Source organism: Electrophorus electricus, chromosome 8 (genome assembly GCF_041902795.1).
Source record: "Electrophorus electricus isolate QZ-2024a chromosome 8, ASM4190279v1, whole genome shotgun sequence".
NCBI classification, from domain to species: Eukaryota; Metazoa; Chordata; class Actinopteri; order Gymnotiformes; family Gymnotidae; genus Electrophorus; species Electrophorus electricus.
In genome coordinates this window covers 31,193,794-31,204,862 of record NC_137504.1, presented here as the reverse complement: position 1 = coordinate 31,204,862, position 11,069 = coordinate 31,193,794, and the positions used below count along the sequence as shown (strand labels likewise).

General features: G+C 39.5%; 10 non-coding genes across 10 annotated transcripts; all 10 read left to right on the top strand.

Moving 5' to 3' along the window:
• Positions 1–2,007: 2,007 nt before the first annotated feature.
• Positions 2,008–2,097, top strand: trnar-ucu (transfer RNA arginine (anticodon UCU)). The gene is given in 2 exon segments: positions 2,008–2,044; positions 2,062–2,097. It is a non-coding gene; the product is annotated as a tRNA-Arg (tRNA).
• A 1,023-nt stretch (positions 2,098–3,120) lies between these two features.
• On the top strand, positions 3,121–3,194 carry trnat-agu (transfer RNA threonine (anticodon AGU)). Its single transcript has one exon. It is a non-coding gene; the product is annotated as a tRNA-Thr (tRNA).
• A 686-nt stretch (positions 3,195–3,880) lies between these two features.
• trnar-ucu (transfer RNA arginine (anticodon UCU)) lies at positions 3,881–3,970 on the top strand. Its single transcript is given in 2 exon segments — positions 3,881–3,917; positions 3,935–3,970. It is a non-coding gene; the product is annotated as a tRNA-Arg (tRNA).
• Positions 3,971–4,821: 851 nt separating this feature from the next.
• On the top strand, positions 4,822–4,895 carry trnat-agu (transfer RNA threonine (anticodon AGU)). Its single transcript has one exon. It is a non-coding gene; the product is annotated as a tRNA-Thr (tRNA).
• Positions 4,896–5,861: 966 nt separating this feature from the next.
• On the top strand, positions 5,862–5,935 carry trnat-agu (transfer RNA threonine (anticodon AGU)). The gene has a single exon. It is a non-coding gene; the product is annotated as a tRNA-Thr (tRNA).
• A 686-nt stretch (positions 5,936–6,621) lies between these two features.
• On the top strand, positions 6,622–6,711 carry trnar-ucu (transfer RNA arginine (anticodon UCU)). The gene is given in 2 exon segments: positions 6,622–6,658; positions 6,676–6,711. It is a non-coding gene; the product is annotated as a tRNA-Arg (tRNA).
• Positions 6,712–7,822: 1,111 nt separating this feature from the next.
• On the top strand, positions 7,823–7,896 carry trnat-agu (transfer RNA threonine (anticodon AGU)). Its single transcript has one exon. It is a non-coding gene; the product is annotated as a tRNA-Thr (tRNA).
• Positions 7,897–8,582: 686 nt separating this feature from the next.
• trnar-ucu (transfer RNA arginine (anticodon UCU)) lies at positions 8,583–8,672 on the top strand. Its single transcript is given in 2 exon segments — positions 8,583–8,619; positions 8,637–8,672. It is a non-coding gene; the product is annotated as a tRNA-Arg (tRNA).
• Positions 8,673–9,523: 851 nt separating this feature from the next.
• On the top strand, positions 9,524–9,597 carry trnat-agu (transfer RNA threonine (anticodon AGU)). Its single transcript has one exon. It is a non-coding gene; the product is annotated as a tRNA-Thr (tRNA).
• A 966-nt stretch (positions 9,598–10,563) lies between these two features.
• On the top strand, positions 10,564–10,637 carry trnat-agu (transfer RNA threonine (anticodon AGU)). Its single transcript has one exon. It is a non-coding gene; the product is annotated as a tRNA-Thr (tRNA).
• The last annotated feature ends 432 nt before the right edge of the window (positions 10,638–11,069 follow it).

Here is an 11,069-nt window from a genome sequence, read left to right as displayed (position 1 = left end):
GCGGAAAATGACGCAGTGACACCAGAACCAATCAGGACCAATCAAGACCAACGAGGCCAATCAGGGCTTGAACTCCTTCAGTCTCGTCAAGCGAGGTCTTAGATATTAGTTTCCCAATTTCACAGGATGAAACGTATTTGGGAACAGATAACCAGGAGTGTCGTACGGGTGGGGAGCAATTCTAAGGACCTGTGACTGACAGAGGCTATAACACATTATAGGATTACGAAAGGAAAGACTGACTATGGACACGAAGGTCAGTCTCAAACTGAAAATCAAAATATAGTCTCACTTAGCCTCTGTGGTGCAACGAGCATTTGACTTCTAGACTCAGGTGTAAAGGTTGTGCTGACAGTTGCTGCTTTTCTGGAGGAACTTGAAATTCCTTGTTCCTTGCTAATACCACCAGTGCCTGGCAATGTTTAACAAGTGTAAGTCAATTACAGAGACAGTGCCTGTCGACAAGTCTACTCAATGATTTCCAACGCTTGCTTTCTTATTTGTTTGTCAAATTCATCTCAGCCTTTTAATCTTTCCTATAGGTCTCTTATGGCACGTTTTCTCTTTGAACCAGTAACTGCTCTTTCTTAGCAAAGACACGGACGTGCCCGCTCATTGTCAAGTTGCCAATTAATTGTGAGTTTTGTGTAGGTGCAGCTACAATTTGATTCGTTTATTTGTGTTGTTTAAGACCAATATACATCAGATATCTAAATGCTCCTTCAAGCAAAGGCAATATAAGTCTATTTTTCAAAATTAATTTGCATGCGATATGTGAAAGTCGAATTTCCTGACATTCCAGTCCTGTCACAGCATTTTCTGTGATTTACTGCTATGGGTAGATGTTGTGACGTTTGCCCAAAATCAAAATGAATTTATCCATGCTGTTTAAACCTGCCTTTATTGCCAGTGTATAAGGTGAAGGTACTCCTCAAAGACTATGTTTGAATGACCAATCAAAAGGTTGTTGGGTTTTTTTTTGACGTATGTACAGAAATACTTTGCTTGATTCTTTGTGTTGTGCTATTACATAAATGTCTTGATTAATACCAGTGGTTTGAACCTTCCTCCAAGCCAATGGACTGAGTAGTACTGTGTGACAAACGCAATGTGTTAATCCTTTTTCAGTGATTTGCCATTATTGGTAGATGCTGTGACATTTGCCCAACATGCATCTGAATTTTTCTGCATGGGCTGCTCCTGAAAATTTGTCTTTGGTGCAAGTGTTACAGTAACCCTTAGAAAAAGGGTGCTGTGGCTTAGTTGGCCATGACATTGGCTTGGTAAACAGGAAATACTGGGTTCAAGTCCCAGCAGTACCTTTACATTATGGAAACACCAATGTCTATCAGCTTTCTGAACATTTCTGGAAGGCAAAGGCAATATAAGTTAGATCGGTGAAAGAATCAGTGCCTAGCGATATGTAACAAACGTAAGTCAAATACAGAGAGACTGCCTGCAGACAAGTCTATTCATTGACTTCCAATTTGTTGGTCAAAGTCATCTCAGACTTTTAATGTTAAACTTTCCTATAGGTGTCTTATTGCATTTTTCTTTTTTCTAAAAACAAGTAACTCCTCTTTCTCCAATTCATTAAGTCAGCAAAGACAGTGATGTGCCAGCATATATTGAGATTGCAAAATAAATGTGAGGTTTTTATGTTTGGGTAGATCTAATTTGCTTGATTTGTTTGTCACTGCCTTTTCTGTGATTTACTGCTAGGGGTAGATGCTGTGACATTTGCCCGGTATACAAATGTATTTTGACACACTGGTTTTCTCCCCAAAACTTGCCTTTGTTGCCAGTCTGGAAGGTGAAAGTACTCATCAAAGAGTTTAAGTGATTAAGCAAAAGGGTGCTGTGCTCTAGCTGGTCATAATGCCTACCTAGTAAACATGAAGTTCGGGCATCAGGTCCCAGCAGTACCTTTACGTTGTCGAACCACTTTTTACGACATGGTATTCAGATGCAAAATAATGAATGCATGTCAAAAACCAGGACTTTGTGGGCTCTGTGGCGCAATGGATAGCGCATTGGACTTCTAAGCACAGATAAAAATCCATTCAAAGGTTGTGGGTTCGAGTCCCACCAGAGTCAAATATCCTCTTCCGTAGGAACTTGTTCCTTCCTAATCCTTGTGGTGTATGTCAATCTGTTACTTTCCACAGATGACATACAGCTTGTTTTCTCTAAGAAGCAGAACATGCGCTTCTTCCTGCTCATTCATTTAGCAAGTGGAATATGCTGGCAGAATATTTTCAAGTTGCCGAATACAGAGAGGCTGTCTGCACACAAGACTACTCGTTGACTTCCAAGGTTTTCTTTCCAATTTATTGGTCAAAGTCATCTCATCTCATTTCTGAACACTCCTTGAAGGCAAAGGCAATATAAATGAATCGTTGAAAGAACCAGTACCTCACACAATATTAAAACGTAAGTGAAATACAGAGAGACTGTCTGCGGACAAGACTACTCGTTCACTTCCAACCTTTTCTTTCCAATTTATCGGTCAAAGTCATCTCATCTCATTTCTGAACACTCCTTGAAGGCAAAGGCAATATAAGTTAGATTGGTGAAAGAACCAGTGCCTAGCAATATGTAACAAACGTAAGTCAAATACAGAGAGACTGTCTGCAGACAAGTCTACTCGTAGGCTTCCAACATTTTCTTTTCAATTTGTTGGTCAAAGTCATCTCAGACTTTTAATCTTAAAATTTCATATAGGTCTCTCATTACATGTTTTCTGTAAGGACCAGTAACTCCTCTTTCTCTAATTCATTAACTTTGCAAAGAGAGTGACGTGCCAGCATATTTTGAAATTGCAAAATAATTGTGAGGTTTTTATGTATGTGCAGATCTAATGTGAATAATTTATTTGTTGTGCTATTACAGCAATGTCTTGATTAATTCCAAAGGTTTGAATGCTCCTTTAAGCCAACGGACTGAGTAGCACAGCGTGACCAAGGCAATATGTCACTGCCTTTTCTGTGATTTGCGGCTATTGGTAGATGCTGTGACATTTGCCCGACATGGATCTGAATTTTTCTGCAGTGATGTTCTGCATGGGGTTCTCCCAAAAATTGATCTTTGTTGAAAGTGTTGCTGGAGGTTTCAAACGAAGGTGCCGTGGCTTAGCCGGTCATAGCGTCTGTCTAGTAAACAGGAAGTCCTGGGTTCAACTCCCAGCGGTACCTTTATTTTACGGAAACACCAATATCCGTCAGGTTTCTGAACACTCCTTGAAGGCAAAGGCAATATAAGTTAGATCATTGAAAGAATCAGTGCCTAGCAATATGTAACAAACGTAAGTCAATTACAGAGAGACTGCCTGCAGACAAGTCTATTCATTGACTTCCAATTTGTTGGTCAAAGTCATCTCAGACTTTTAATGTTAAACTTTCCTATAGGTGTCTTATTGCATTTTTCTTTTTTTCTAAAAACAAGTAACTCCTCTTTCTCCAATTCATTAAGTCAGCAAAGACAGTGATGTGCCAGCATATATTGAGATTGCAAAATAAATGTGAGGTTTTTATGTTTGGGTAGATCTAATTTGCTTGATTTGTTTGTCACTGCCTTTTCTGTGATTTACTGCTATGGGTAGATGCTGTGACATTTGCCCGGTATACAAATGTATTTTGACACACTGGTTTTCTCCCCAAAACTTGCCTTTGTTGCCAGTCTGGAAGGTGAAAGTACTCATCAAAGAGTTTAAGTGATTAAGCAAAAGGGTGCTGTGCTCTAGCTGGTCATAATGCCTACCTAGTAAACATGAAGTTCGGGCATCAGGTCCCAGCAGTACCTTTACGTTGTCGAACCACTTTTTACGACATGGTATTCAGATGCAAAATAATGAATGCATGTCAAAAACCAGGACTTTGTGGGCTCTGTGGCGCAATGGATAGCGCATTGGACTTCTAAGCACAGATAAAAAGCCATTCAAAGGTTGTGGGTTCGAGTCCCACCAGAGTCAAATATCCTCTTCCGTAGGAACTTGTTCCTTCCTAATCCTTGTGGTGTATGTCAATCTGTTACTTTCCACAGATGACATACAACTTGTTTTCTCTAAGAAGCAGAACATGCGCTTCTTCCTGCTCATTCATTTAGCAAGTGGAATATGCTGGCAGAATATTTTCAAGTTGCCGAATACAGAGAGGCTGTCTGCACACAAGACTACTCGTTGACTTCCAAGGTTTTCTTTCCAATTTATTGGTCAAAGTCATCTCATCTCATTTCTGAACACTCCTTGAAGGCAAAGGCAATATAAGTTAGATCATTGAAAGAACCAGTGCCTAGCAATATGTAACAAACGTAAGTCAAATACAGAGAGACTGCCTGCAGTCAACTCTACTCGTAGGCTTGCAACATTTTCTTTTCAATTTGTTGGTCAAAGTCATCTCAGACTTTTAATCTTAAAATTTCATATAGGTCTCTCATTACATGTTTTCTGTAAGGACCAGTAACTCCTCTTTCCCTAATTCATTAACTTTGCAAAGAGAGTGACGTGCCAGTATATCTTGAAATTGCAAAATAATTGTGAGGTTTTTATGTATGTGCATTTCTAATGTGAATAATTTATTTATTGTGCTATTACAGCAATGTCTTGATTAATTCCAAAGGTTTGAATGCTCCTTTAAGCCAACGGACTGAGTAGCGCAGCGTGACCAAGGCAATATGTCACTGCCTTTTCTGTGATTTGCGGCTATTGGTAGATGCTGTGACATTTGCCCGACATGGATCTGAATTTTTCTGCAGTGATGTTCTGCATGGGGTTCGCCCAAAAATTGATCTTTGTTGAAAGTGTTGCTGGAGGTTTCAAGCGAAGGTGCCGTGGCTTAGCCGGTCATAGCGTCTGTCTAGTAAACAGGAAGTCCTGGGTTCAACTCCCAGCGGTACCTTTATTTTACGGAAACACCAATATCCGTCAGGTTTCTGAACACTCCTTGAAGGCAAAGGCAATATAAGTAGATCGTTGAAAGAACCAGTACCTCACACAATATTAAAACGTAAGTGAAATACAGGGAGACTCTTTGCGCACAAGACTACTCGTTGACTTCCAAGGTTTTCTTTCCAATTTATTGGTCAAAGTCATCTCATCTCATTTCTGAACACTTCTTGAAGGCAAAGGCAACATAAGTAGATCGTTGAAAGAACCAGTACCTCACACAATATTAAAACGTAAGTGAAATACAGAGAGACTGTCTGCTGACAAGACTACTCGTACACTTCCAACCTTTTCTTTCCAATTTATCGGTCAAAGTCATCTCATCTCATTTCTGAACACTCCTTGAAGGCAAAGGCAATATAAGTTAGATCGGTGAAAGAACCAGTGCCTAGCAATATGTAACAAACGTAAGTCAAATACAGAGAGACTGCTGTAGACAAGTCTACTCGTAGGCTTCCAACATTTTCATTTCAATTTGTTGGTCAAAGTCATCTCAGACTTTTAATCTTAAAATTTCATATAGGTCTCTCATTGCATGTTTTCTGTAAGGACCAGTAACTCCTCTTTCCCTAATTCATTAACTTAGCAAAGAGAGTGACGTGCCAGCATATTTTGAAATTGCAAAATAATTGTGAGGTTTTTATGTATGTGCAGATCTAATGTGAATAATTTATTTGTTGCGCTATTACATCAATGTCTTGATTAATTCCAATGGTTTGAATGCTCCTTCAAGCCAACGGACTGAGTAACGCAGCGTGACCAAGGCAATATGTCACTGCCTTTTCTGTGATTTGCGGCTATTGGTAGATGCTGTGACATTTGCCTGACATGGATCTGAATTTTTCTGCAGTGATGTTCTGCATGGGGTTCTCCCAAAAATTGATCTTTGTTGATAGTGTTGCTGGAATTTTTAAGCAAGGGTGCCGTGGCTTAGCTGGTCATAGCGCCTGTCTAGTAAACAGGAAGTCCTGGGTTCAACTCCCAGCGGTACCTTTATTTTACGGAAACACCAGTATCCGTCAGGTTTCTGAACACTCCTTGAAGGCAAAGGCAATATAAGTTAGATCATTGAAAGAATCAGTGCCTAGCAATATGTAACAAACGTAAGTCAATTACAGAGAGACTGCCTGCAGACAAGTATTTTCACTGACTTCCAATTTGTTGGTCAAAGTCATCTCAGACTTTTAATGTTAAACTTTCCTATAGGTGTCTTATTGCATTTTTCTTTTTTTCTAAAAACAAGTAACTCCTCTTTCTCCAATTCATTAAGTCAGCAAAGACAGTGATGTGCCAGCATATATTGAGATTGCAAAATAAATGTGAGGTTTTTATGTTTGGGTAGATCTAATTTGCTTGATTTGTTTGTCACTGCCTTTTCTGTGATTTACTGCTATGGGTAGATGCTGTGACATTTGCCCGGTATACAAATGTATTTTGACACACTGGTTTTCTCCCCAAAACTTGCCTTTGTTGCCAGTCTGGAAGGTGAAAGTACTCATCAAAGAGTTTAAGTGATTAAGCAAAAGGGTGCTGTGCTCTAGCTGGTCATAATGCCTACCTAGTAAACATGAAGTTCGGGCATCAGGTCCCAGCAGTACCTTTACGTTGTCGAACCACTTTTTACGACATGGTATTCAGATGCAAAATAATGAATGCATGTCAAAAACCAGGACTTTGTGGGCTCTGTGGCGCAATGGATAGCGCATTGGGCTTCTAAGCACAGATAAAAAGCCATTCAAAGGTTGTGGGTTCGAGTCCCACCAGAGTCAAATATCCTCTTCCGTAGGAACTTGTTCCTTCCTAATCCTTGTGGTGTATGTCAATCTGTTACTTTCCACAGATGACATACAGCTTGTTTTCTCTAAGAAGCAGAACATGCGCTTCTTCCTGCTCATTCATTTAGCAAGTGGAATATTATTTTACGGAAACACCAATATCCGTCAGGTTTCTGAACACTCCTTGAAGGCAAAGGCAATATAAGTAGATCGTTGAAAGAACCAGTACCTCACACAATATTAAAACGTAAGTGAAATACAGGGAGACTCTTTGCGCACAAGACTACTCGTTGACTTCCAAGGTTTTCTTTCCAATTTATTGGTCAAAGTCATCTCATCTCATTTCTGAACACTTCTTGAAGGCAAAGGCAACATAAGTAGATCGTTGAAAGAACCAGTACCTCACACAATATTAAAACATAAGTGAAATACAGAGAGACTGTCTGCTGACAAGACTACTCGTACACTTCCAACCTTTTCTTTCCAATTTATCGGTCAAAGTCATCTCATCTCATTTCTGAACACTCCTTGAAGGCAAAGGCAATATAAGTTAGATCGGTGAAAGAACCAGTGCCTAGCAATATGTAACAAACGTAAGTCAAATACAGAGAGACTGCTGTAGACAAGTCTACTCGTAGGCTTCCAACATTTTCTTTTCAATTTGTTGGTCAAAGTCATCTCAGACTTTTAATCTTAAAATTTCATATAGGTCTCTCATTGCATGTTTTCTGTAAGGACCAGTAACTCCTCTTTCCCTAATTCATTAACTTAGCAAAGAGAGTGACGTGCCAGCATATTGTGAAATTGCAAAATAATTGTGAGGTTTTTATGTATGTGCAGATCTAATGTGAATAATTTATTTGTTGCGCTATTACATCAATGTCTTGATTAATTCCAATGGTTTGAATGCTCCTTCAAGCCAACGGACTGAGTAACGCAGCGTGACCAAGGCAATATGTCACTGCCTTTTCTGTGATTTGCGGCTATTGGTAGATGCTGTGACATTTGCCTGACATGGATCTGAATTTTTCTGCAGTGATGTTCTGCATGGGGTTCTCCCAAAAATTGATCTTTGTTGATAGTGTTGCTGGAATTTTTAAGCAAGGGTGCCGTGGCTTAGCTGGTCATAGCGCCTGTCTAGTAAACAGGAAGTCCTGGGTTCAACTCCCAGCGGTACCTTTATTTTACGGAAACACCAATATCCGTCAGGTTTCTGAACACTCCTTGAAGGCAAAGGCAATATAAGTTAGATCATTGAAAGAATCAGTGCCTAGCAATATGTAACAAACGTAAGTCAATTACAGAGAGACTGCCTGCAGACAAGTCTATTCATTGACTTCCAATTTGTTGGTCAAAGTCATCTCAGACTTTTAATGTTAAACTTTCCTATAGGTGTCTTATTGCATTTTTCTTTTTTTCTAAAAACAAGTAACTCCTCTTTCTCCAATTCATTAAGTCAGCAAAGACAGTGATGTGCCAGCATATATTGAGATTGCAAAATAAATGTGAGGTTTTTATGTTTGGGTAGATCTAATTTGCTTGATTTGTTTGTCACTGCCTTTTCTGTGATTTACTGCTATGGGTAGATGCTGTGACATTTGCCCGGTATACAAATGTATTTTGACACACTGGTTTTCTCCCCAAAACTTGCCTTTGTTGCCAGTCTGGAAGGTGAAAGTACTCATCAAAGAGTTTAAGTGATTAAGCAAAAGGGTGCTGTGCTCTAGCTGGTCATAATGCCTACCTAGTAAACATGAAGTTCGGGCATCAGGTCCCAGCAGTACCTTTACGTTGTCGAACCACTTTTTACGACATGGTATTCAGATGCAAAATAATGAATGCATGTCAAAAACCAGGACTTTGTGGGCTCTGTGGCGCAATGGATAGCGCATTGGACTTCTAAGCACAGATAAAAATCCATTCAAAGGTTGTGGGTTCGAGTCCCACCAGAGTCAAATATCCTCTTCCGTAGGAACTTGTTCCTTCCTAATCCTTGTGGTGTATGTCAATCTGTTACTTTCCACAGATGACATACAGCTTGTTTTCTCTAAGAAGCAGAACATGCGCTTCTTCCTGCTCATTCATTTAGCAAGTGGAATATGCTGGCAGAATATTTTCAAGTTGCCGAATACAGAGAGGCTGTCTGCACACAAGACTACTCGTTGACTTCCAAGGTTTTCTTTCCAATTTATTGGTCAAAGTCATCTCATCTCATTTCTGAATACTTCTTGAAGGCAAAGGCAATATAAGTTAGATCGTTGAAAGAACCAGTGCCTAGCAGTATGTAACAAATGTAAGTCAAATACAGAGAGACTGCCTGCAGACAAGTCTACTCGTAGGTTTCCAACATTTTCTTTTCAATTTGTTGATTAAAGTCATCTCAGACTTTTAATCTTAAAATTTCATATAGGTCTCTCATTACATGTTTTCTGTAAGGACCAGTAACTCCTCTTTCCCTAATTCATTAACTTTGCAAAGAGAGTGACGTGCCAGCATATCTTGAAATTGCAAAATAATTGTGAGGTTTTTATGTATGTGCAGATCTAATGTGAATAATTTATTTGTTGCGCTATTACATCAATGTCTTGATTAATTCCAATGGTTTGAATGCTCCTTCAAGCCAACGGACTGAGTAACGCAGCGTGACCAAGGCAATATGTCACTGCCTTTTCTGTGATTTGCGGCTATTGGTAGATGCTGTGACATTTGCCTGACATGGATCTGAATTTTTCTGCAGTGATGTTCTGCATGGGGTTCTCCCAAAAATTGATCTTTGTTGATAGTGTTGCTGGAATTTTTAAGCAAAGGTGCCGTGGCTTAGCTGGTCATAGCGCCTGTCTAGTAAACAGGAAGTCCTGGGTTCAACTCCCAGCGGTACCTTTATGTTACGAAAACACCAATATCCGTCAGGTTTCTGAACACTCCTTGAAGGCAAAGGCAATATAAGTAGATCGTTGAAAGAATCAGTACCTCACACAATATTAAAACGTAAGTGAAATACAGGGAGACTGTTTGCGCACAAGACTACTCGTTGACTTCCAAGCTTTTCTTTCCAATTTATTGGTCAAAGTCATCTCATCTCATTTCTGAACACTTCTTGAAGGCAAAGGCAACATAAGTAGATCGTTGAAAGAACCAGTACCTCACACAATATTAAAACGTAAGTGAAATACAGAGAGACTGTCTGCTGACAAGACTACTCGTACACTTCCAACCTTTTCTTTCCAATTTATCGGTCAAAGTCATCTCATCTCATTTCTGAACACTCCTTGAAGGCAAAGGCAATATAAGTTAGATCGGTGAAAGAACCAGTGCCTAGCAATATGTAACAAACGTTAGTCAAATACAGAGAGACTGCTGCAGACAAGTCTACTCGTAGGCTTCCAACATTTTCTTTTCAATTTGTTGGTCAAAGTCATCTCAGACTTTTAATCTTAAAATTTCATATAGGTCTCTCATTGCATGTTTTCTGTAAGGACCAGTAACTCCTCTTTCCCTAATTCATTAACTTAGCAAAGAGAGTGACGTGCCAGCATATTGTGAAATTGCAAAATAATTGTGAGGTTTTTATGTATGTGCAGATCTAATGTGAATAATTTATTTGTTGCGCTATTACATCAATGTCTTGATTAATTCCAATGGTTTGAATGCTCCTTCAAGCCAACGGACTGAGTAACGCAGCGTGACCAAGGCAATATGTCACTGCCTTTTCTGTGATTTGCGGCTATTGGTAGATGCTGTGACATTTGCCTGACATGGATCTGAATTTTTCTGCAGTGATGTTCTGCATGGGGTTCTCCCAAAAATTGATCTTTGTTGATAGTGTTGCTGGAATTTTTAAGCAAAGGTGCCGTGGCTTAGCTGGTCATAGCGCCTGTCTAGTAAACAGGAAGTCCTGGGTTCAACTCCCAGCGGTACCTTTATGTTACGAAAACACCAATATTCGACAGGTTTCTGAACATTCCTTGAAGGCAAAGGCAATATAAGTAGATCGTTGAAAGAACCAGTACCTCACACAATATTAAAACGTAAGTGAAATACAGGGAGACTGTTTGCGCACAAGACTACTCGTTGACTTCCAAGCTTTTCTTTCCAATTTATTGGTCAAAGTCATCTCATCTCATTTCTGAACACTTCTTGAAGGCAAAGGCAACATAAGTAGATCGTTGAAAGAACCAGTACCTCACACAATATTAAAACGTAAGTGAAATACAGAGAGACTGTCTGCTGACAAGACTACTCGTACACTTCCAACCTTTTCTTTCCAATTTATCGGTCAAAGTCATCTCATCTCATTTCTGAACACTCCTTGAAGGCAAAGGCAATATAAGTTAGATCGGTGAAAGAACCAG